We start from the raw sequence: 27,259 nt of genomic DNA, 5'->3' as shown, positions 1-27,259 counted from the left end.
CCGGGGCACCTACGAGGCTTTCTCATTTGCTTACCTGCTGTTATCAGTAAAGGACAGAAAGCACTAATTTAAGCCTGCAGGCATGAAAAGCCATCTCCCAAACTGAAAATCTGTGACCAGTTTGGATATAGGAAGTGATGGGGAAGCCTGGAACATATGGAACCTACCATTTTAACAGGAAAATAGCCTTATTCTTCGAGCATAAAATGGACCACCTTGGAAGACAAGATGAGGTGAGTCAGCAAAAAGTGCACTCTCAGTTTAAGCATGAGAATTAAGACACGCGATCTTTGGGTAATAGGAACGAAATCAGATCAACAACAACAAAGCCTAAATGCAGAAGACAAGGTAGGTGAATTGTTTCAGTGTTCCCTTCACATGGATCAGAATTCGGCTTCCTTTACTAGCTAAGAGGATCAAATATATTTTTCCGGACCTAAGAAAGCAATCCATAAATCTCATGCAGCTGTCATTCAACATCAATCCAGTGCAGGCATTGTAATTCACTTTGAGTTTCGCTAGAATGGTTGTTAAGCATTTAAAAGGAGACATTAAAGGCAAATCCTTTCAACAGGATTTTTCCCCCATCTCTTTTTGGGGATACAGATGTGTTCTGATCATCAGCTAATCACGACTTATGCTAACCTCTTGTGAATCAGCAATAAGAAAATCAGGTAGGATCTCCTCTTGCAACATCATGTTTTATTTTGGGAAAGATGCTGAAATCTGCAGTAGAAATGGGGTCGTAGCAACAAGAATAGGGCTTTTCTGAAACATGTGGATTTAATTTACATATGACTATGAATTTAATTAATATCGTATGGACAGTTGCTAGCCTCTGAACTTCAAATATCCAGGGTTTTAAAACGTCCTCCTCTCCTGACCCTAGTCCTTAAAACTGTTTTGAAATGTTATTTTACCAAACCCCACCCCCATCCTCCAGATTTGATTAGCTTTTGCGCTGGCAACTAATATCACGTGATTCAGAACATATGGAAATGTTACTTTTTAAGTACTTAAGAGTTCACAGATTCTATAAAAGCTTCTGTTTTCCCTTTGCTAAAGTGACAAAGGAAGAAAAAGGAGGAGTGAGGAAATAGCAGTTAATAAATTGATTTAAGTCAGACATAGGAGATGATCAAAAGGGGGTCTAGAAAGGAATAAAAAATAATTAGGTTGAAAAAAAGAACGATAAAAAGTTCAGCCAGGTTGTAAAAAACAGTCTGTGCCAGAGAGCAATAAATCTGATTGAGAAGGATGGAGATCCCCAAAGCAGTGATGACTCAGATCATGGCTTTGAGGAAAGAGCCAGGATTTCTTACATTTGACCAGATAGACTGAAGAAAGATGACGACAAAACAATCATTGAGGAAAAGAAAAAAAGAGATTGAGGAGGAGGGAGGCTGTGGATGTAATTCATCTGACAACAGTGGAGGAAGTCAGGTCAATTACTAAAGCAGTATTAAGGCAGTGCCATCTGAGACTATCAGGTCACTGGACCCAGACCTATTACCCAGGGTTTTCAGCACTGATTTCATTGAATTCTGAATGGTAGGAATATTGGAAAACATTAGTCCAGTTCTATCATTCTGCAGATGAAGGAACTGAGTTCAACAGTGGTTGAGTGACTTATTTAAAGATGGTATGATTCCAACACAGGAAATTACAAGCAGTTGCTTCAGGTCTAGAACCAGGTCTCCTGACTCCTGCTCAGCATCCTTGCCATCACACTCTGTTGCCCAACTGAGGGGGAGAAGATAGTGCAAAAAATCATGTACATTCTCTGCGCCTCATTTGACAAATATGAAAAATGTGGATGATGCAAGAGGTAGAGTTAAGAGCTTAGTCTCTGGAGTCAGAGGATTGCATTGAAATCCTGGTTCTGCTCTGTGATGTTACTTAGCCTTTCTCTGCCTCAGCTTCCCTATCCGTAAAATGGGAATAATAATGGTACCTTGGCTACAAGGTTGTTATGAGGACTAAGTGAGCTAGTACAGGTAAAAGCTTTTAGAATTAGTGACTCACTCTTTTCCCCCCACAAGCCTATTCTGATTAATCACTGCTTTAGGTACCTGTCTTTCAAAATCAGATTTATGGTTTACTGAATGTTATCTACTATTACATATAAACTCATATCACTATGGTTTAGTTTGCATCATTAATTTAGAAATCAGAAACTGCTTGGACTTTATATTGGGTAAAATGCTTTGAGATCTTTATGAAGAACATTATGTAGAAATGATTAGCTATAATCTTTACAGCAATAATAGCAATTCTGAAAAGTTCATAGTGCAGCCAGAGTCCTCTGGCAATTTCTCTGAAGTCTCTTACTTCTTCTAAGATTAATTTTTTTCAAACTCTCCACTCGTCATGCCCTGCTTCCTCAGTGCTATGTCGCCTCTCCTCCCTCCCTCTCATTTGATATTTGGAAAGCCCTCTGCAGTCAGTCTGACCTCCTCCTAAAGCATCAAACCTCACTACCTCCAAATTTCTCCCAGGGAGTCAGCTTGAAAATCAAAACGTTTTCTTAAGGATGTCTCTTCTGCCAGTATTATGGGGCAGAACACACGAGGATAGTCCCTTGACACTTCAGAGCCAGAATGGAAATAGCAACAAGATTTATGTCTGCAGTTGCTATTTCTTCCTCCACACAAAGCCATTAACTATTTCGGTTCAGCCGTTCCGTCAGCATTTGTAATTTTAAAGCTCTGCTGAGAGAGTAAAATATTAAAAAAAAAGTGGGTATAGTTTAAGCTAGCCCTTAAATGCGAGTAATCAGCCAAAGTCACCAAGGATAGTCAGGGAAAAAGTAGGATATAATGCCCACCTCACCTTAGTTTTCCAAATTTTTTACCACAGCATCTTTTTTGTTTTTTCACTTTTAGCCACTTGGGGCTTATTCTATGTGTCATGTTGCATGAAACATGCACAGAAAAACTGGTATTTTTAAAAAAAATCTTTCCAGCCAGTGTATTTGACAATGCAGAATACTCAGAGGGTGCAAGAGATGGTTATGTATGTTTATTATTCAAGTGTATGTTCTGGGCACCTCTCATCACTAGATTCCTGACCCACTTTTCAATCTCTCTGGTAAGTGCTCGTCTTGAACAATCTGTTTTAATCAGTAATGGAAAATTGAAACTTACAATTAACTTCTGGGCAAGACTTACAAATCTATCTGTATCCTGAAGAGTGATCATAAAAGATGCCTGAATGAGGACTGATTCTTTTTAAACATTAATCATCCCTTATGATATCAATTGCAACCCTCTATTTCTGCAAGAATGCAAATTCAATCCACTCTGTCAATAGCAATTCCTAGATATTAAAAAGGAGTTGATTACTTTGTTATGTCAGCTTCTGCTCAGAAGTCAACTTTAGAGGACAAAGTACCAAATCCTCAGCTTGGCATTCAAAGCCTTCCAAAGAAGGCTCCAACTCTTCATTCCAACATATTCCCCTGCACAAGCTTCACACTTCTTCCAAATGGATGAACATTCTTTGGGTTTGCTGACCATAACTTGGGCTTGCTCAACATGTAGTTCTGCCTGTGCTGTAACTTTTACTTAGTTATAGAATACTTCCCTCACCTCGTAATCTCCAAAAAGCCAGCTTAAGTCCTAACTCTCAGATCATACTGCATTATTGCGGTCCTCAGAATTTACATTTCTTACTTTTGGTCATGTTCACTGGCAAATAATGATATACTCTCTCATGATTTCTTTTCTACTGTTTTATTGCATTTTCATTCTGGTATTATTTATTAATTTCTGTTATTTATTGTTTTCCTTAAGATTACTAGAGCTAAACTTATTGAGGTCAAAGACCATATAAGCATGAGACTTTATATCCTCCATGGGGTTTATTTATGTATCTGGTGCTCACTGATTGATCAATATCTTCCTATCAGGTTGGTCCCTGCTGACAAGGTATGACACTGCAGAAACATATCTAGCACTGAGGCTGAAAACACCAATTTTCTTATATTTATAGTATTGTAAAGCAGTTCCATGATGTGAGAAAAAGTTTATTCATAGTGCATCATCTAAAAAGCAGATTTATCTATTTTATCCTTTACGCCTTCTCTCTCAACCTTTTTCTCAAATTATGTCTCATTTCCACTAATCATCAAAGTCTACATGTTCTGCTTGAAGACCAGCTGCTACAGGAAGAGGTGCTACTGGCAGAAACATCAGCTGGTTGATAACCATCACTTGGGTTAACACTTAGAGCTTAAGAATGTCTTTAGACAAGCTAATTAGGGGCAGCTTGTACTGTGTTTGTGTATGTGTGGGTGTGCATGTTAATAACAAAGTAAAAATAAAATTGTGAATTCTTGGGAGATTTTACATAGAGAGGTTAAGAAAATTATAAATTGTTTTGTATTCTGAGTGTCAAGGTGCTAATTCAGAAAATGCCAGTGAGCAAATAAGCAGGTACTATTAGAGGGTCTGTGTGAATGTTTCCTGATGCATCCCTATGGCCATCTGCTCCTGCCTCTTCTCACTGTATTGCCCTGAATTTTTAAAATTTAAAATAGGACATCTCTTGATTTTTCCTGAAGCTTATCAATAAAGTAAATGTTAAATTCATGCTTCAATATGTTTTTTCTTTAATTGCTCAGTAAGCTATTCCAGAATTAGATCCATAATTTTGCACATCACCACTTCCTCCCAGATCTGTGCCCTTTGCCAGCTTCACTGCAGTCTTCTACCTCCACACCCCCCCACTCCAGTCTTCCACCAGCAAACAAACCCAGCAGTAATTACTAATGTCCAAGCACGTAATGCCAGCAGTGCTAGGCTTTTTTATTTGACGCAACTACGCAGAGAGTTGTCTGGACATGTAGCATAAAGTCAAAGCCTTTTTGAAGACTCCTACCCATCTTTTCTCCCCTCCTCCCATCACTAAAACACAGTTGTTTATTTCATCTGCAGATTACAGTTATAAAATTCTTCCATACAGTTCCATACTCTTGAATAATAATTTTACATCACATACAACAACAAATCAATATATATTTATGTGGAAACATATGGTTATCCATAAAAATGAAAACACTCGGAAATCAATGGCTGGGAATGAAAGTACCCTGTCTATGTGGACAGGGCATTTTAGCACCTCTAGTATGTAAATGATTGGAGCTATGACTAATTAAACACAATCCAAGATCTTATTTTGAGGCTTTTCAGGGGACCATGATAGTATTTCTTCAACACGTTGTATATATTCTTACATATGGCACTGTTACTCTTATTTAACACTACTCAAATAGTACAATTTTGCTCCTGGTATTTTAATGCAAATTTTATCTATATCAAATGGCTGGAAATATCCTGTGATAATTTGTTCACTGAGAGGTTCCAAGTCTCAGAGTAAAAAATGGTTAAATTACTTATCACCACCTCAGCAAAATCCCGCAGTGCCGTAATAGAAATTGCAGTAGATCTTTATGTCAGAGTCCAGTTTCAGTCTAACGCCATGGTCCTTTCACCAGCATTACCCTGAAGGACATAGTTGGGTTCACCTGAGGAAAACCAGTCTTAGTTGTCAAATCAGAAACTATCACTGAGATAACCAATGTCCGTGGGAATTACTTTCACTCACTCTGAAACCATGGCCAAAAAGAGTAAATTTACACCCCATAAGACCTGTAATTTCTAGAGATGTCTTTTTTGTGGGGATGTGCTTGGGTTCATGCGTAATTACAAGGATGGAAGAGAAGGAAGAAGAAGAGGGATTCATTCTTAAAGTTGATTCTGCTTAGTTCAACTACCCCATTATTTTTATCAAACAGAAATATATATGGAGAAATATAATTCTTATAAATAAATCATATGGCATCTTCATATATACCTCACTCATGCCCACCTAAGATCTGTAGATAGATCTACTCTGTGCTAAAAACAAAAATAGACAAAACCCTTGATGTCTGACTCAAGGATAAATGTATATATTTTCAAAATATGTTTATTGCTTATCAAAAGAAGGCAAGGGGGCAACACAGAAAATTTCCACAAGTAGACTCCTACTTTTTTAAAGCTTTGCTGGAGCTGAGAGGATGGGAGCAGGTAATTGCCAGCAAAGAAGTCCCTATGGGTAGGATTTATTTTTCTTTTCTTTTCTCCCCTTCCTCCCTTCCTTCCCTTTTTCTTTTCCTTCCTTCCTTCTTGCCTTCTTTCCTTCCTTCCTTCTATGTCTGCTCTGTTAGGGGTCTCAGTGAGACCAGGGTCTCAGAGATGCAATTTGGCCTCCAGCCCTGGAACATCTAGCCCTGGTCAGGAATCTCTGCCACAGATGCAACGCCGCGGCCGGACCGCTGTCCGCCGTGCTGAAAGATTGAGGGTGTCCGCGCGGCCCCTCGGTATTGCTGTCCAGGGTGCTGAGTGCGTTTCGCCGCAGTCCCTAAGGCAAGACCACCTCCGCCAGCTCTCCGCAGAGCCCTCCCACCCAGCACGATCCGCCCGCCTCCCGCCAGCCTGCAGTTGACGTGGAGCAGGCGGCATAAATCAAGTCTGTGGGGCATGGAGGCTGCTGTCGCTTCTGCGGCCCAGCTTGCCCGAGGCGGGAACAACCCCTTCTCCTTTCGCCTCCCCAGTGCCGACATCCTGCCTCCTCCCCAACTCTTCCCTGGGTAATAGCGCCCTAACGTCAACAGTCATAATAATAGGATCAGAACGACAGAGTTGGCTTATTTTGGTCTACAGAGAAAAAAAAAGCAGGCTAAACATCTCTGAAAACTGCATCGCAAAATGGAAGAGAGGATCCCACTACAGTTTCAAAAGAGTAAGTTATTATTCAGTACGTATCCTTGCGCTTCCTCCCAATCGCTCCATCTGTAGGGTCCCCATTCATCCCTTCCCCAAGCAGCTCACCTCGAATATACTTTCTAAAGCCCCAGGCGGGAGTCTAGCCAGACGCGCACGTACTGAATACAGCACCCTAGGTGCACAAATTCTTGTATTTGCCCAAGCTCACTTGGTCTGCCCAGCTGTGGTCCCCTCTGGGTATACAGTCATCCAGATCCAGAACCACGACCTGGGGAGTGGGCCCCTTACCTTAGCTTCTCCAGAGGGTGGTGTTCGCCCGGCCCCTGCAGGTTGCGAGTGTGGAGGAGCCGCCGAGTAGGGAGGGAAGGAAAGAGCTCCTGACCTCCCCGAGGTTTCGTCTTCAATGCAACATGAGCTCTGCCCTCATCAAAGATGGCCGTCCCTTTTGACGTCAGCAGCTTTTAATAGCTGTCTCCTGGAGGGGCGGGGAGAAGTGTGTTGTGGGGGAGGGCTGAAGGAGGACTGAGTCTGGGAGTGGGAGGAGAGGTGCGCTTCACTGCAAACCTTTGTATTTTAGTCTTTTATAAACACCCGAAAGGGACGTGTCTTGTAACTCCATTTTAACATCCGGTCTCGGGCAAACACATTTGTCTCACGGCTGGTTTTCTGATATTCTTTATTTGCATACGTGTACTTATGTATATATATGTACGTGTGTGTGCATGATATATATGTACTGTATGTATATGATATATATAGATTATATATACATATATAATATTTCCCCTGCTGAGTTGAGTGTTCAGTTGAGTCATTGAAAGAGGGGGGAAGGCAGAGGAGTAGAAGGCGGGGAGGGGGGGCGGGGTGGAGATTTCAGCTATAATTTATGTTTTTCGGAAGAAGAGAGAGGGTCGGAAGGGGCATCCCTCTCCACCCTCACCAGCTCCATATATGGACAGACTACGTGGGTTGCTATTTTTATGAGTGATTGCTTCATTTTATTAAAGCAGCATCGAGGGCTTGCAATTCGCATTAATGTGGTCAGCTGGAGAGAGAGACTCGCACACGTTATTTTAAAGTACGTCAGAGCAATTATCGCTGAGAGATATGAAATGAGTTAGGGGGGAGAGAACGGAAGGGTAGTTAACCCAAACAGCGTGGGTTTGCTGGAGTTCTAGGCTTAGAATTGAGAGTTGTTTGCGGAGGGCAAAATAGATGACGCCGTTTTCGGTTGAATTTGTCCTCGAAGCCTGGGGTTTTATGATGGATTTCTTACAAATAGTCCACAGAGGCGCGCACACGCCTTATAGAACCGTCCAGACTTTCTGGGGGAATGCGAAGGGCTGCGGGTCCAAGGATCTCCCGGACGCTACAAATTCTGGTGGTCCATTCAGTGCGCAAACCCTGGGTACCAGTCGAGGCTGGCTTGGGTGCCAGCCCAAAACAGGGTGTGGGCCAGAAAGGGTACTTGTGCAGGTCATATGACAGATTAAAAAGAATCATTGTAAAGCAATAATCCTAACTGTCCTTCTTTATTGTGTATTGTGCGCGCGGGGAGGGGAGGTATGCAAATGGTTCCGCGGTGGCAGCCTTTCGGCTGAATCACAGGTGTTTGGGAGGCTGGCGCTGGGCTCCGAGGGGAGGGCGAACTGGGAAGCGCGTACTGGGAAGCGCGTAGGAGGTGGGGGACCTCCGCTGAGGAACTGTTTGTACTTTTCCGGAAAGGATGTGATGAGAAGTCGTGCCTCGAAATATTGAAACTTGATGGCCTCTTTTAGGTGATGGAAAATCCTTGTCTCTGGTCCGGGAAAATAACGCACCCTTCCGTCGCACCACTCCACACTCCCCGCCACACACACACACACACACACACACACACACACACACACACACGTGCTGGCCTGAACACCAAGCTTCGGTTTTTAATTGCACATTACAGGAGATGGAGAGAGGAAAAGAGGGAGGGAGTGAAGAAGGGAGGGAGGGAGAGGGAGAGAAAGAGAGAGAGACCCAGGAAAGGAAAGGAGAAAGCAGAGTTGTAAAGGGGGTGTTTAGAGCAAGCAGAGCTATAAAAATTTAAGAAAGAATGTCTTTAATTGAAACAAGTGGAAGTCATTTTTTTCTTAAAGAGTCCATGGTCCAAAGGGTATTCTGAAATATTGTTTTCAATAATAATTAACAAATAGTGTTTGAAATTTATTAAAGTTGGATTCCTAAAACAAGGTATGTTGCTGAAATTTGTCTGCTTAAATATTCATTAAACATTTAAGATTCTTAAACAATAAAGAAGAAAATCTGCATGGTTCTTAGACACTTAATTGCCAATAAAACTAGTGATGCTTCTTACTTTCGTTATAAAGCACACTGGAATTGGGCTGGGAGAAGTGGCGACAAATGCAATGTCACTACAAAATCTTTTCTAAGTCAGGATTTTTTTTTTTTTTTAAATGTGACACTTTTTTAGCATGAGGAAGTTTTGGGGGAATAAGCTTGCAGTGAGGAGAAATAAAACATGTTTATGGCCCTCGGACTGAAAGTCATTCAGCACAAAGTTTTGTGAAAGAATGGAGGAGGTGAGGGATTTTCCAGAATTAAAGAAAACAATAAAATAAAAGAGTAACTACGTAGTCTCTTCCTGCTGGCAAAAGCTATGTGGCAGTCACAGGGGAGGACTGGCTTGGTATTCTGGATTTTCAACTGCTGATGCCCCACACTGACATTTTAAGAAATTACAGGTAAGAGGAGAGAGGCTGATTCAAAGCATCACAGAAAATACCACAGGCTCTACAGTATTATCTTGGGGCGGTGGCAGCATTTTCCATTCACCTGTGCTTGTGTTACCAATGATGCTGTTTGAGAGGTTCTCCCACCTTGTTCTGGGAAAGGTATTGGAGTCTAATTTGAGAAACATAAACATCGGATAAATATAAGTCTACTAAGGATGACCAGATAGCCTTAAATGTATTTTTAATATGATAATGAAATTTTCTGCCCTAGGGTTTTCTCACTGCTTGATTAAAAAAAAAGCCATAGTCATCCTTGATAACAGGAAACCAGCAGATTTGTGTTATTCAGGGTCTATAAGGCTGAAATCCCACAGAGAAGAAAGGTGATGGAAAATTTGCTCTGAAATGATTCAGATTAGAGAGCTTTAATAACCTTACCAAGGGCACAGCTAATATATGGTACAGCTGGAATTTGAACCCCAGGGCCCAAGTTCATAATCACTATGCTTTACAGACTCTTTCAGCCCCTTCAGACTCATCTCCTCTGTATTAGTCAGGGTTGCCCAGAGAAACAGAACCAATAAAGTGTGTGTGTGTGTACACATTCTCTCTCCCCTTCCTCTCTCTGTATCTCTCTGTCTCTCTCTGCCTCTGTCTCTGTCTCTGTCTCTCTCTCTCTCTCTCTCTCTATATATATATATATATATATATATATATATATATATATATATATGCAAATAGATTTATTACGAAGAACTGGCTCAAGTGATTATGGAGACTGACAAATCTCAAGATCTGCAGGGTGAGTCAGCAAGCTGGAGACTCAGGAGAGCTAATGATGGTGTAGTTCCAGTCCAAAGGCCAGCAGGCTCAAGCCCCAGGAACAGTGACTGTTTCAGTTTGAACCTGAAGGCAGGAAAAAGCCAGTGTCCCAGTTTGAAGGCAGTCAGGCAAGAGTAATTTTCTCTTTCTCTGGAGAGAATCAATCCTTTTGTTCTATTCAGACCTTTAGCTGATTGGATGAGGCCCATCACGTTAGGGAGGGCAATCTGCTTTAATCAATCTACTGATTTAAATATTAATCTCATTCAAAGACACTGTTAGAGAAGTACCTAGAATAATGTTTGACCAAATATCTGGGCATCTGGCCCAGTCAAGCTGACATAAAATTAACTATCATACCCTCCTTTTATAGCTAACCTCTCTGCTTCAGCATATTGGGGTTTGTGTATGACTTTTTCATTAGCAGCTTTAGAGTTCTATTTGCTAATGGGATGAGTCTGTGGATCACTGACCACAAAGTTTGGTTGGGGTGAATTCCAAGAGAGGGATCTAGGCTGGTGAGATGATTGCATGGAGTAAACAGAAGTGACATATTCAAAGGAAAACAGTGCCAAGTACAATCAAGGAGGGATTTCAGAGATCAATACCTAATAAAGAGCATAAATAAAAATTGGGTCAGAACTTGCACTCAAAATATACTTGAGAGAGTCAGCCAAAATTCAGAACAAAACAGCAATATTGACCACTGATTTTGAGGAGATGATATGCGGTCTTAAGTAGGAATTGATTCCAAGGGCCAGGAACTCTGGCTGTGAAAATCAGGTTGAGATGGGTTGAGGTGACTAATTCAAGATACGGCTGGGGAATGGAGCAAGGATATTTGGGACCATACCATTCATGTTGGTCATAAAGGGCAGTGCATCTCTTCCAGCTAGCAGGCACCAAGCTAGGCAAGGCACAGTCTAATATCTCAGCAGATAGCATCAGTGATCTCTTGGTTATATCCAATGGGCTTCCATCTTTCTGAACCTCTGGCTTCACCCGACACTGTACCATTCATTACATTTCTTAAAGTGCTCTATAATGTGCCTTCACCTCTGTTTCTCTCCCTTATCTGTTGGTTCCTCATTTTCCATGGCATATGGGTTGAAGCAGAAAAATTGTGGTGCTCAGCAGGTTAAGCTGGACATTTCCCTGAACCCCACACAAGCCCTCTGGGAGCTTCATATGTCCACAGAACGTCTCCTGACTCTCCATCATGAAAACTTATATGCTTTAGGCCAAAGAGAATATTGAAAATATTGAACAGCTCACATTCGTGTAGCCCTGTACAAATTCTAAAGCACTGTCACACACATGATCTCATTTTATTCTCACACTCTGGGGTATGTGTAAAAGTAATTATTAGTTTAAATTCCAATTAATACATGAGAATTATGATTGATTTTTCAGACTCCTGTACTGACCATGGTACATCAAGAGAACCCAATGTCCTATTCCTTCTTTCATGTGTTGTCTTAAAAACCGTGATCCATGCTCTTGAGTTTAACCATAATTTATGTATGTATGACTGTTAATTTTATATTCACAGTCCCATATTCTCTCATGAGCTTCAGAGTCATATTCCTAGCTTCTTAGTGAATACTCTCATCCAAAGGATCAAAGGCATCTCGAACTGCCTTTGAGATGTATCAGTTTATGTATCAGTTGATTTCCTCTATTCTTCTTCTCTTCTTACATTCTTAATTAACAATCTCACCAGGTATCCCATTTACTAAACTAGCAGTCAGAAATATCTTAGTTTTGTTCTCCTTTTCTGGATTTTCTTCAGCTCTATGCACTCATTTCTTGGTGATTTTATCTAATTCTAGAATCTCAAATAACATCTATGTGTTAATACTCTCATGTTTATATATTCAACCCTGATTTATCTCCTGAACTTCAGCTCGTAGATCCAACTTCATACTCAATACCTGCACTTAAATATAAAGCACATATAGATATATAACTAGCATGTACGAAGAAGAATTTGAGGTTTTTAACTCCAAATCCCTCTTCAATGTTAACTAAAATGGCAATTACATTTACCTAATTTCTCAGGGTGAAAATCTTGTCTTATTTCACTGATCTCTTTCACATGCACATGTAAACCATGAGCAAATATTGCTCTACTTTCGATACATTTTCTAAATCCAACCACTTCTCAAACTTCAACAGATCCTATCTTAGCTTAAGCCACCATCATTTCTTACTTGGGCTATAACAGTAGCCTCCAAATTTGTCTCCTAGGCCCTATTTCTCCACATAGCTGCCACAGTGGTATTTTTAAAAGACAAATCTTTCTCAAAAATGTTTAATGTTTCCTATAACACTTAGAAGTCCTTCTCTTAACCTGCAGGAGACCAGGCTGCTACCCACCTTTCCAAACTCATGTCCTAACATTCTCCCTCTTCTTACTCTCCCACCATTACAATCACATTGCCCTTCTTTTTGTTCCTTGTACAATCAAGCTCACTCCCACCTTAGGACCTTTGAATGTGTTATTACCTTTACCTGAAAGACTGTTCTCCAGACTTCTCATGTCTTGCTTCCTCAAATGCTACTTTTTCGAAGGAGTCTTCTTTGACAATGCAAATAGCTAAACTTGCTAACCTCCAATTCACTATCATTCTCTATTCTTTTAACCTGAATTGTTTTTCTTCATAGCACTTTTCTCCTTGTGAGATTATGTGTTTGTTTGTTTATATTTTTATCTATGTTTTGTTTCCAAGAGGCAACAATTTTCAATGACGTTAGTTTTTCCTTTCAGTAAATTCTTTCTTTTTGTTTGTTTCTAAATAATATGCAGACATTGCTAATTCTTGATTTATAACATAGACCAGCATTTAACTTCTTTGATGATAATAAGCTCACTTACATCACCATTTTTTTCTCTCTCACCATGCACTCAATACCAGAACTTTTTGTTAAATAATCACTCAGCCATTAATATGACTAGGTAAATATTGTTCACTGGTAAGTGAGTACCTCACAATGAGTATGCTTCTTCTTTTGAATAATTTTCCACTTTCCTTGGTGAAGTTTTTAAGGGCCTCTATAGAGGAGAAAAGGATACTTGCTTAATATAGCAGCTGCCTGAGGCAGTGATATCAATCGAGGTAAACAAGAGGCTGACCAAAAAATTTAAAAGGAAATGCTGATAAATGAGATGTCCATATGGGTTTTCAAAAGCTTCAATGTATTTCTGGGCATCTAGAAGATCATGCACATGTATAGGACTGTATGCGTGCCCAGGAAAGATCTGAGAGGGTCCTCTTCTGTGAATGACTGTGAGACTTAGCATAAGCAGGAAGCAAAGGCTAAGGCAGTGCTGTAAACTGCTTTCCAGGGTGTCGAAACACTACCCTAACACACAGACAGAACTTCTCTACAAAGACTTGAGACTTGTTGATAAAGCATTTAAGGAAATCTTTCCACTCATTAGCTGACCACTAAGTTAGCTGAGCAAAGACTTCAGGCCACATACAACAAAGAATACAGACTTTACAGAAGTAGTTTAGCAAAATCACTGAATAAGCAGACAAACAGTGGCAGCAACAAACACTGGGGATGTGTGTGTGGTAGAATCTGATATCTAGAGTTTCCACATTATACTATTTAAAATGTCCAGTTTTTAACTAACTGTTGAAACATGCAAAGAAACATGGCCCATAAGCAGGAGAAAAAAGCATCAATAGGAACTTGCCCTGAGGACACCTAAACATTTGAGGAACTGGCAAAAAATTTTAAATATGTTCAAGAACTAAAAGAACTCATGTCTAAAGAGCTAAAGGAAAGCATTAGAAGATGAATCACCAAATGAAGAATACTAATAAAGATATAAATAATATAAAGCAGAATCAAATAAAAATTCTGCAGTTTAAAAGTATAATAACTGAAATTATAAAGCACTAGAGGAGCACAATAGTAGATTTAAGGTGACAGAAGAAAGAACCAATTAATATAAAGATATGTCCATTAAAATTATTAAGTCTGAGACAGTAGGAAAAAAAGAATGAAGAAAAATTAACAGAGCCTCAGAGTCCTGTGGGACACTATCAAGCATACCAAATGTGCACAAGGTGAGTCCAAGAAGGAGAGAAAGTGATAGAAAGAATATTTGAAGAATAATGGCTCAAACTTTTCCAAATTTGAGGAATAACATTAACCTAACTAATCCAAGAAAGTTAATGAACTCCAGGTAGGAAAGCCCTAAGGAGATCCACATTTACGTTCATCATACTCAAACAATCAAAAGCCACAGACAGAGAGAATCTTGCAAACAGTAAAGGAGAAGTGTCTCACAACATACAAGGGATCCTCAGTAAGATTGACAGCTGACTTCTCATCAGAAATCATAGAGGCCATGGGATGACATAATCAAAATTATGACAGAAAAGAACTCCTCACCAAGAATTTGATATTCTGCAAAATTCTCCTTCAAAAAAGGAGAATCAAGACATTCTTAGAGTAAAACAAAAACAGCAAATGAGAGAATTTATTGCTAGCAAAACTGCCTTCCAAGAAATAGTAAAGGGAGTGCCTCAGCTGAAATGAAGGAACACTAGACCAGTGACCCAAATCCACATGAAGAAGTAAAGAGCATCAGTAAATATAGTTACACAATTAAACTTAAAGTAAGTATTGTGTATATATTTTTTGTAACTCTTTTCTCATACTAACTGAGAAGACAACTGTGTAAGTCAATAATATGAAACTTTTGATGGGTTTATAATATATAAGGATGTAGTTTATATGATAATAATAACACAAAAGTAGAGAGAGGGAATGGAGGTATATCAAAGCAAAATTTCTGTGTAATATTGAAATCAGTTTTCAATATTAACTAATTAATATTAATTTGTATTTTTCTGACCAAGATTTTTAAAGTTAATGTGTTAATATGTTAATTGTAATTCCCAATGCAACCACCAAGGATATAACTAGCAAAATATAGTAAAAGAAAAAAGATAAGAAAATTAAAAAGGTACACTAGAAAATATCTATTTAACACAAAAGAAGACAGTAAAGGATGAATAGAGCAAAAAGACATAGATGGAAACAAATAGCAAAAAGGCATGAATAAATCCTACCTTATCAGTTATATTAAATGTAAATGGATAAAACACTCTAATCAAAAGGCAGAGACTGGTCAAATGAACCTTTTAAAAAACACATGCTCCAACTATATGCTGTCTATAAGAGATCAAATCAAAGACACAAATAGGTTGACAGCAAAAAAGATGGAAAAATATAAACAATGCAAGCAACTAAAATAGAACTAGAGTGACCTACTAAAAACAGACAGAATATATTTGCACACAAAAATTTTTACTAGAGACAAAGGACATTTTATAATTGTAAAGATGTTAATCAAGAAGATATAATGCATACAAAATGTGATCAAAAGATAGAATGAATGTTTAAATTTAAAAAATGTATTATAGTAAAAGACACATTGCCATTAGTCCCCCTCAGAATACACCCCTTTGCTTCAAACACACTTATCCCATCGTTCTTGCCACTTTCTGAAGCAGTTATGGAAGTCCTCTTTCATGAGTGTCTTTACTTCATCCTCCATCATGACAACACTCCGTGTCACACATGGCTTCTGGTACAGCAATTTCTGTCAAATAAAAACATTACGGTGTGTCCTCATCCACCTTATTCACCAGATCTGTAGTAACCTTGAAACCAGGAGCCTAGAAGTCAATGGAGAGGGACATAATTTATTTGGAGCTTCCCAGAAGCCCCATGTAGAGAGAATTGTAACTGGCCGACCTGCTTGAAAGTTTTCTGGAAACTACCACTGTCAGGGCTTGATTTTATTTGACATGACTCAGAATTCAATCAGTGTAAACAGTGTTTTCCTAGGGCATTTGTCAAAAACAATCAGCAGCAAATGCTTAATATAGCAGCTGCCTGAGGCAGTGATATCAATCGAGGTAAACAAGAGGCTGACCAAAAAATTTAAAAGGAAATGCTGATAAATGAGATGTCCATATGGGTTTTCAAAAGCTTCAATGTATTTCTGGGCATCTAGAAGATCATGCACATGTATAGGACTGTATGCGTGCCCAGGAAAGATCTGAGAGGGTCCTCTTCTGTGAATGACCGTGAGACTTAGCATAAGCAGGAAGCAAAGGCTAAGGCAGTGCTGTAAACTGCTTTCCAGGGTGTTGAAACACTACCCTAACACACAGACAGAACTTCTCTACAAAGACTTGAGACTTGTTGATAAAGCGTTTAAGGAAATCTTTCCACTCATTAGCTGACCACTAAGTTAGCTGAGCAAAGACTTCAGGCCACATACAACAAAGAATACAGACTTTACAGAAGTAGTTTAGCAAAATCACTGAATAAGCAAACAAACAGGGGCAGCAACAAACACTGGGGATGTGTGTGTGGTAGAATCTGATTTCCAGAGATTCCACATTATACTATTTAAAATGTCCAGTTTTTAACTAACTATTGAAACATGCAAAGAAACATGGCCCATAAGCAGGAGAAAAAAGCATCAATAGGAACTTGCCCTGAGGACACCTAAACATTTGAGGAACTGGCAAAAAATTTTAAATATGTTCAAGAACTAAAAGAACTCATGTCTAAAGAGCTAAAGGAAAGCATTAGAAGATGAATCACCAAATGAAGAATACTAATAAAGATATAAATAGTATAAAGCAGAATCAAATAAAAATTCTGCAGTTTAAAAGTATAATAACTGAAATTAAAAAGCACTAGAGGAGCACAATAGTAGATTTAAGGTGACAGAAGAAAGAACCAATTAATCAATTAATATAAAGATATGTCCATTAAAATTATTAAGTCTGAGACAGTAGGAAAAAAAGAATGAAGACAAATTAACAGAGCCTCAGAGTCCTGTGGGACACTATCAAGCATACCAAATGTGCACAAGGTGAGTCCAAGAAGGAGAGAAACTGATAGAAAGAATATTTGAAGAATAATGGCTCAAACTTTTCCAAATTTGAGGAATAACATTAACCTAACTAATCCAAGAAAGTTAATGAACTCCAGGTAGGAAAGCCCTAAGGAGATCCACACTTACATTCATCATACTCAAACAATCAAAAGCCACAGACAGAGAGAATCTTGCAAACAGTAAAGGAGAAGTGTCTCACAACATACAAGGGATCCTCAGTAAGATTAACAGCTGACTTCTCATCAGAAATCAGAGGCCATGGGATGACATAATCAAAATTATGACAGAAAAGAACTCCTCACCAAGAATTTGATATTCTGCAAAATTCTCCTTCAAAAAAGGAGAATCAAGACATTCTTAGAGTAAAAGAAAAACAGCAAATGAGAGAATTTATTGCTAGCAAAACTGCCTTCCAAGAAAGACTAAAGGGAGTGCCTCAGCTGAAATGAAGGGACACTAGCCCAGTGACCCAAATCCACATGAAGAAGTAAAGAGCATCAGTAAATGTAGTTACACAATTAAACTTAAAGTAAGTATTATTGTGTATATATTTTTTGTAACTCTTTTCTCATACTAACTGAGAAGACAACTGTGTAAATCAATAATATGAAACTTTTGATGGGTTTATAAATATAAGGATGTAATTTATGTGATAATAATAACACAAAAGTAGAGAGAGGGAATGGAGGTATATCAAAGCAAAATTTCTGTGTAATATTGAAATCAGTTTTCAATATTAACTAATTAATATTAATTGGTATTATTCTGACCAAGATTTTTAAAGTTAATATGTTAATTGTAATTCCCAGTGCAACCACCAAGGATATAACTAGCAAAATATAGTAAAAGAAAAAAGATAAGAAAATTAAAAAGGTACACTAGAAAAATATCTATTTAACACAAAGAAGGCAGTAATGGAGGAATAGAGCAAAAAGACATAGATGGAAACAAATAGCATAAAGGCATGAATAAATCCTACCTTATCAGTTATATTAAATGTAAATAGATAAAACACTCTAATCAAAAGGCAGAGACTGGTCAAATAAACTTTTAAAAAAACACATGCTCCAACTATATGCTGTCTATAAGAGACCAAATCAAAGACACAAATAGGTTGACAGTAAAAAAGATGGAAAAAGATAAACAATGCAAGCAACTAAAATAGAACTAGAGTGACCTACTAATAACAGACAGACTATATTTGCACACAAAAATTTTTGCTAGAGACAAAGGACATTTTATAATTGTAAAGATGTTAATCAAGAAGATATAATGCATACAAAATGTGATCAAAAGATACAGTGAATGTTTAAATTTAAAAAATGTATTATAGTAAAAGACACACTGCCATTAATCCCCCTCAGAATACCCCCCCTTGCTTCAAACACACTTATCCCACCGTTCTTGTCACTTTCTGAAGCAGTTCTGGAAGTTCTCTTTCATGAGTGTCTCTACTTCATCCTCCATCATGACAACACTCCGTGTCACACATGGCTTCTGGTACAGCAATTTCTGTCAAATAAAAACATTACGGTGTGTCCTCATCCACCTTATTCACCAGATCTGGCACTATAAGACTTCTGGCTCTTCCCCAAAGTCAAAATGACCATGAAAGCTAAACGTTTTATTTATATATATATATATATATATATATATATATATATATATATATATATATATATATATATATATATATATATGTATCTATATATATATATGACATTATATGTTATATATTATATATAAATAATTCTGGTGAATATATATGTATATATAGTCTTTAGTTGTGCTGTCATGGCTGCCTTGATGTCCTGAATCAATTCAAAACGTTTTATTCAATGAAGGAGTCAGAGATTACTCCACTTCCTGCTACTCACTTATTGTTCTTCGGCTATAGACTAGAGAGATTTGCCAAACCCCAGATGATTGCAGCTGCATGAGTAGGCCCTGCCAAGGCCAACTCAAATCAGTAGAATTGCCTGTTAACCCATAGGTTGATGAGCCATGCCAATTGGGTATTGTTATTAGTCACTGAGTTTTGGGGAGGTATACAATACTGCATTATTGTGATAATACGTAGATCACTAAAAGAGTATGTGTATGAACTTGGGAAAGTTTTTAATTCTCTGTAAGCTTCTGTTTCCTCTGTAAAATGGAGATAAACATCTGTAGAATTATGTAAATATTAAATGATGAGGAAGGTAAAGAATTTAACACAGTATTCCAATAAATGGAAGAATTAGAACTACAGTTTGTTCTCCTACAGGTCTTCAAGAAGACATATGGAGAAAGAAAATTTCTGGTAGAATTAAGAAGAGATGGTGTGAGAGAGACAGAAGAAAGAAACATTTAGTGATCTCTGCTCAGGCATTTTCCTATGTCCTTTAATATATTTTATATCATTCTATCTTCCTTATCAACTTATATAGTATGTTTTATTATTCCCTATGTATAAATGAGGAAACCCTGATTCAGAAAAGTGATCTGACTTTGTCAAAAATCAGACAGCTAGTAGTGGAAGTCCTGGGATAAGAAATAATTTAGGTCTTTTCACTCTAATGACCTTGCTCTTGCCACTATTACAACCCAGTTCAAACCTTAATCACATTAGATTTTTTATTAAAATATAAAAGCTTTCAGGGCTCTCACTACAGAGTAAGAAAATGGGTGTCTGAGCCAAATCTTTCAAAGATTATTTTTGCTTTTTCCATTTGATTTAATGTTATTTCTTTCTTTCTAGAATCAGTTTCTCTCTCTCTCTCTCTCTTTCTCTCTCTCTCTCTCTCCCTGCCGCCTTCAGATCCCTGTAGCTAACATTCAAGCAGAAGGCAAGTGACTCAGCAAGCATTTCAATGGTTTATTTATTCTTAGAGGAAAGAAATTCTCTTAGCCTCCTATCTAGAAAGAGGGTAATAAAAATTCTAAAGCTTTTGTAGGAAAAGCATCTTCGATATATACAACCTATATAGTATTTTTTTTTCTTCAAACTGGTCAGAAAGGAGGCTCAAGCTCACAGCAAATTTTAAATAAATCTCAACACACCATTTATGTTCACATGAACAAGCTGTTGGTTAATGCCTATAGGAAATTAGGACGGACTGTCAAATTTGATCTCTTGCAGAGACAAGCGATCTAGTTCTTGATCTGCACAGATGTAGCTTTTCTATTTTTAGTCATAAAAACAAAAAAACCTCAAAACCCATTGTTTCCATTTTGAGCCATATGACTTGGACTTGGATGAGATATTGGTCAGAACAGGGTAGATTATACTGCAGTAATAATACCCTCATGTTCATAATGGCCTAACCTAGCAAAAGTTTATTCTTCTCCTTGCTACTTGTCCAACACAGATTAGTAGGGATGATCTGGATTTCAATTAATCACTAATGGATTTCAATTAATGGAGATTCCAGTATGGGCTTCCCTGATTGTCAGTGTCGGGAGAAAGGGGGAATCAGCCAAGCACAGGAACTTAAATACTTCCACCAGAAGAGACATTTGTTAACTCCTGCTCATATTTAATTGTACAAACCAAGTTATCTGGCTTCTCTTAGTTTATGGGATGGAGAAGTAGAGTCCCCTGTGTTCCTGGAGAAGTAAAGCCAGGGGTTTTATGAATAATTCTAACAACTAGCCTAGATGGTCTCTCTGATAGTCAGGTAGGGTCCTTGCTTCCCCTGAACCAGTGATAAAATAGGACCCTGGCCAAGTCACTTTCCTCTTGGGTTGACTAACTTCTTCCCTTAGGAAAACAATCATGTCATATCTTATTATATTGCTTAGGGGTTAACATGTGTAAAGAATATATATGTTTCAGTGCTTTGAATAAAGTGATATAGAATTTTATTTTTTAAAACGATATATACTCAGAGGTAGTACACTTAAAAATAGTCAAGGTTCTTTTTCAGTTCATTTTTGCTTCTATTGTTTCCTGGAAAGAGGTTCAGATTTCTTATACTCTCAGGAGCTATTAGCTGTTTCTTTAACCTATAATCTATAATGATCAATGAGCTCTAGGCAGTTAAAACTTTATGTCAGAGACATGAAATTTAGCTTTCTATAGTGGACTGACCATTCAAATAAGTGAAACTGCATGAATATGTCTAAATTTTAGCAAAATACAGGTCCTCTTTTGATTTCCTAAAAAAAAAAAAAAAAGTTTATCATATTTTCTACCAAATACAGTTGAGATAACTTGATCTAGAAAGCTGGACACACTGACATGGAAGCAATTTCGAGAGCAGTGCTGTCCGATAGAACCGTCTGTGATGCCAGAAAATGTTCTACAGCCGCATTATGCAATAAAGTAGCCACTAGCCACATGCGGCTATTTGGCACTTGACATGTAGTTAGTGGTGACCGGGGAACTGCATTTTAAATGTGGTTTAATTTTAATTAGTTTAAATTTAAATCTAAATAGCTACATGTGGCTAGTGTATTGAATAGCACAGCTCTAAAAGTGGGGCTTTCAACAAATGTTTATCATTGTTGAATTTAAAAATAAAACTGAAATTTGTCCTTCACTTCAAATAAAGGAAGGTCATGTGTGCATCCCTGATCTGTCTGCTGAAAATCTGTGACTGCCACGGGGATGTTTTCTAATTCTGGCATATGGGGCTTCTTGGAATTCTAGCAACCTACAGAATTACTTCTGTGGGAGGGCACTGTGAATTAGGCCATGCTGGGTAGCAGTGTTGGACTGTGGGATGGGTGGAGAAAAGATCAGCAATTATCCTAGAGCAGAACTATTATGTCAGTTAGTGTGGTGGTCCTGACATCCTCCCCTGGTAAGGTCTGTGGGCTTAGGGAGGTATCCTGAGGTGACCAAGGAGAAAGCCCTGCTGGCTTATGCTGAAAAAGATCTGAGATTCACAAACACATACAATCATCCTATTACTTACTCCCGCTATTATCAGCGCCCATCACTGGGGGGCATCCAAGTTCATAGTTTTACCTCCCCCACAACCCATTTCAGTAAACCTTCCGTATCTTTCTATGAAGTGACAATTGCTGTTTCCTCAAACTTTTCTGAAGTATTAAAAGAATATAATTTTGTTTAATATTTTACAAATAATTTTACGCTCACCCCCAAATACACTCTCAAAAGTTAATTGCTGACCCTGTAAATCATCCCTCCCAAATACAGATATTTGGGAGTGGGCACTGACTACCACCATCACAAAGCAGTTGGGAATATCTCCTCTTTTCTGATTCATCCAGGATCTCCACTCCTTTATATGTGCCATATACTGTCCTAAACCCCAAAGTTTCAGAGATGTCCTTCTCTCGGGGATCTCCCAGCCCAAAATGAGAAATAGACATATAAACAGTTAATTTATATGAGGTGCTTTGGAATACAGGATAAGGAGTGACACAATGGGGTGATTAATATTCCCCCTATTTACTTAGGATTCAGAGAAAGGAATATTTCCAAAAATGTTTATGGCAGAGATTGGCTCAATACCCACCAATCCTATTGCTGCTTTCTGTTCTCACAGGCTACATTTCTCAGCTGCACTTTTTTTATTCTGAAGCCATGTGACAAGGTTTTGGTCAATGTATCTGGCCAAATAGACATACCTCCTATGAAACCTCCATAGGTTTTCTTCTTCATGTTCTTTCTTCTTTTACAGGGAGGCCAAATGCAGAGGCTGATCATAAGATGAATAGAGCTGGGTCCTTTAAGCACTGCTTGGAGGTGACACTAAGAAAGACTCATGAATCTAATTGGACTGTTGTGTGAGAAATAAACTTTTACTGTGTTAAGCCACTATCATTTGGGGGCTGTTTGTTATAACTGCTAGCATCAACTACCTTACTAATACGTTGTCCAATTGGCTTCAACGTGGATATCAGATATAGTCACAGAATTTTAGAGCTTAGAAAGCTCTCAGTGTACTTAATCTCTTCATTATAGAAGAAGAAATGAAGTGACTTGCCTAAGTTCAAGTAGCTAGTTTTTGGAAGTACCAGGATTAGAATCTAGTTTCCCAAGTTGCAGTCAAAGGTTGGCTCCACCAGGCAAAACTTGCCTCTATTAGCCTATATACTTTTCAACAACTCTTGTCTGACTGCCAGTGAAACAGAAATACACAGATTGAACTTTGTGGGAGACAAAAATCATCATTATGAGGAGGGGCACATTGAGAGTTAGGCAAAAGTGATTTATTTTGATATTGGCATATTTAGGTTGCTTGTAAAGTATTGAATTTAAAACATGGCTGGACTGATTTATCAGGAAAATTTTAGGCTTGTCATCAGGACAGAGGCGTTTTATATTGTTTGGTTTTGTTACACTATGCCTGGTGTTTACGTTTATCCATTATCAGGACGCGAGAGTTTGAAATTCTTTGGGTACAACAATGGATTCATCAGTTTTGAGAAAAGTAGGCTGTCATCTTGCTGGCTTTCAGTGTCGTCAGATTGAACTACAGGTTTCTTAGTTCATGAATATTCTTTCCATGATTAAGTGGGACAAAAGGACATGGGGTAATTGAACTGCTATGGCAGATGCTGGTGCTTGCATAATCAATAGACATTCTTCACTTCTGTCTTAGCTACTGAGCTGTGATGCATTTGTGTGGCAACAAGCCTAGCCCAGGTGATGAACGATGATGAATGTAAACCAGATGTGACAGTCATGGTCTTCTTTGCAAATGATTTATATAAAAATGGGAGTGGGACCAAGTTGTGGCCAATGAAATACAACTAAAAATCTGCTGGAGGCTTCTGGGAAATATTTTACTCTCTGTTAAGAGTGAGGTGCTAAGGAAAGGCTGTTATTGTCTTCCCCTTCCTTCCTACATCTGACTTTAGTCATATGAGGACATGACTCTGGAAACTGTAGCAGCAGACCAAGGGTGAGAAACAACTAAAGTGAGTTGGGGCATTTTGTTTTTCATATCCCTTTGCAACACTCCCTCCCCACAAATAAACAGTTGTTTCTTTCTTAAGTCACTGGAATTGAGGGATAAATGATTAGGCCCCCAATAAGTTCCCAATAGATTTATTGGCTCCCAGGGCCCCATCCCTTCTCTGACAAATAAGCCTAAACACTATGTTTCCAAACCTTTTATCTACTCTGAAAAAGGGTGATACTGTAAATATTTGCCCTCAAACTTCTTATTGGTAAAATTGGGATGATAAAAATCTACCTGGTATCATCATTGGAAGAATTATATTAAATTCATTTATTCAACTAATATTTACTGAGTGTCTATTGTGAGCCAGAAATTGTGGGAATCATTGATGATACTGAATGAACAAAGTAGACGTGATCTCCTACCCTCATGGAACTTGTGATCTAGTAGAGAAGACAGGCCCCAAAAAGTAAAAATTTGAGTAAACATACCAAGAATCAGAAACTATAATAATTTCAGTGAGCTGAACAGGAGGGGATGATGGAGGACAATGAATGGGGAAAGAATACCATTTTAGATAGGGTCCAGAGAAGACCTCCAAGAGATGGTGAGATTTAATCTGAGAAGCATGTAATGGAGCCCACCACATGAACAACTGAGAGCAAGGGAAGAGATTTTGTAGCAGATGGAACAGCAAGAACAAAAGTCTTGAGATGGAAGGAGCTTGGTTATTCTAGGAGAAGAGAGAAGGTAAGTGTGGCTGGAATGTAGTGAGTTAAAGGGAGAGTGACAAGAGGTGAAACTGGAAGGAACTAGCTCATATAGAACTTTACAAGTCATAATAAGAAATTTCAATTTGATTCTAATTGCAATGTGCAGTCTTTGAAGGGTTTTATGCAGAGGAGTGGCGTGGTATTGTATGATTTTTAAATCAAAACTCCAGCTTCTGTGTGAAAAAGAGTTGTAGAAGTTCAGAAGTAGAGTGAGGGGATCAGATAGGAGGCCACTATAGCACTATAGGCAAGTGACGGCAGAGATTTAGACTGAGAGAAGTGATGTTAGAGGTGCTAGAAAGAAGTGAATAAACTGAAGACAAATTTAGAAAGTAGAGTCAACAGGACTTGCTGTTTGGGTGTAGAAGGTAAGGGAAAGGAAGAATTAAATGGTATCATCCAGATTTTCGGTTTGAAGAACTGGAAAGATGGTTGGGCTACATTATAAGAGAAAAAGAATTGAGGGGGACATATTGGACTTGGGTGAGAAAATCTAGTCTAGTGTAGATTTTTTTAAAGATAACAATGAACCATTCATATGGAGGTACAAGGTTGGTAGTTGAATGTATGTCTATACATAAGTCTAAGTTGGTCTATCAGTTACCTCTTGCTGTGTAACAAATCACACTAAAAGTCAGCAGCTTAAAATAACTATTTTGTTACCTCATATTTCTTCAGGTTGGTGAATTCCCCTGGACTAAGGTGGGGGTCTTATTTGATCCCACTTGGGTTACCAAATACATCAGCAGTCAGCTGTAAGTTGTCTAGGTGGCTTTGCTTCTGGTAGTTGTTTGATTGTCATATGATATATACATATACATATATACATATATATACATATATTTACATATATACATATATACATATATATATTTTTTTTTATTTTTTAGTAGATTGCCTTGAGCTTGCTCATATGATAGAAGAAGGGTAGCAAGAGTAAGCAGAGCCTTAAGCTAACAATTTGTACACCATCACTTCCCCAGCATTCTATTGACCAAAGAAAGTTATAAGGCCAGTCAAGATTCAGTAGGTGGAGAAATAGACTCCATCTCATAATGGGAGCTATTGCAAAATCACATTGAGAGGTCATTAATTAGGCCATTGGTACAATTAGTTGACTATAGTACAGGTTATAATTTGAGAGTCTTCAGCCTATATGTTTATATTACTTATGTATGTGTATGCTATGGGAACAATTTAGCTCAATAGAGAGAAAGAGGAGATAAAGAAGAGAAGAGTCTTAAGAAACTCCAGCATTTGGCCAATGAGGTTGGGGCCAGCAAAGGTCTTAGAAGGTGAAACAAGAAATAGAAGTGTGTAGAACATGAGTTAATGTTTAATAAAATGAGTCTGAATGTAGTTCATATTTATTTATTGAGGGTATCCTCAGTTCAAGGCACTTAGCTAGCTCTGTGGTAGAAAAAATGAGGTATAAACTGAAGTCTTTCTTACTGTAGAAATCATGTAGAATGCATAGTTTAGTTAGAGGGACATGTTCATGCTTACATAAAGTTAACAATATAAGACAACTACGCAGGTGTTACTCAACAGCCCATCACTGAGAATCCTCCAGCAAGATAAAAGTCAACCCTTTGGCTGGTTATATGGATGTTTCCACTTTGTGAAAAATTGATGAATCATACACTTATTATTTGTGTATTCTTCCATTTGTATGTTATATTGCAAACAAATTAAAAAGTTAAAAGAAAACACCCATCTCAATCTCTGGGTTATTGAACCCTGATAGTGATTTAGTTCGATTAAAAATACTAAATGTAAAAAAAAAAATACTACATGTCTTTTTATAAGAACTTACTTTTGTTATATTAATTTACATATATGTAATATAGTGATATATATTTTAGGACCAAAATTTAGAGAAATAGGGTTGAGAATAAACAAAATAAATTCTCTCTCCTTATAAGCAATTTAATCATGATGGATTTTTAAAACTTTTATCTTAATTGTTTTGGAAAACAAATATTAACTTTGTCTTCTACCCCAGCTTAAATGAACCCCCAATATGTAAAAGGACTTTAGTTCTCTGCTCCAGCATATGAAGTCAGACAATTAAGTTCACGAACTTGTTACAACGATGTTGCTAACCTTTTTTGGTATCAGACGGATTATTCATTATAAATTTGTACCAACTGGACAAACAGTTAACCAAGTTTACTACTTGAAAGTGATGAAAAGGCTACATGAAAAAGTTAGACGACCTGAACTTTTCGCCAACAATTCATGGCTCTTGCATCACGACAACGCACCAGCTCACACAGCACTGTCTGTGAGGGAGTTTTTAATCAGTAAACAAATAACTGTATTGGAACACCCTCCCTACTCACCTGATCTGGCCCCCAATGACTTC

The 27,259-nt window shown here is 38.1% G+C and overlaps 1 protein-coding gene and 1 long non-coding RNA gene across 5 annotated transcripts in view; one reads left to right on the top strand and one right to left on the bottom strand.

Annotated features, from left to right (window-relative positions):
• SNAP25 (synaptosome associated protein 25) overlaps window positions 1-7,216 on the bottom strand; it is an 80,633-nt gene extending 73,417 nt beyond the window's left edge. The window contains exon 1 of one of the 3 annotated variants that reach the window (XM_019734894.2): window positions 7,059-7,216. The gene's annotated coding sequence lies outside the window, so the exon portion shown is untranslated. The remainder of the gene's footprint in view (window positions 1-7,058) is intronic. The other 2 variants (XM_019734892.2, XM_019734893.2) reach the window with 2 other exon arrangements.
• The window catches only part of LOC141568291 (uncharacterized), a 156,155-nt gene continuing 135,007 nt past the window's right edge, over window positions 6,112-27,259 (top strand). For both annotated transcript variants that reach the window (XR_012491410.1, XR_012491409.1), the window contains exon 1: window positions 6,112-6,786. This is a non-coding gene — a long non-coding RNA (uncharacterized LOC141568291). The remainder of the gene's footprint in view (window positions 6,787-27,259) is intronic.

The sequence above is a fragment of the Rhinolophus sinicus genome, linkage group LG13 (genome assembly GCF_036562045.2).
Source record: "Rhinolophus sinicus isolate RSC01 linkage group LG13, ASM3656204v1, whole genome shotgun sequence".
Classification (NCBI taxonomy): Eukaryota; Metazoa; Chordata; class Mammalia; order Chiroptera; family Rhinolophidae; genus Rhinolophus; species Rhinolophus sinicus.
The sequence above is the reverse complement of the archived record's forward strand: the minus strand, read 5'-3'. Positions and strand labels throughout refer to the sequence as shown.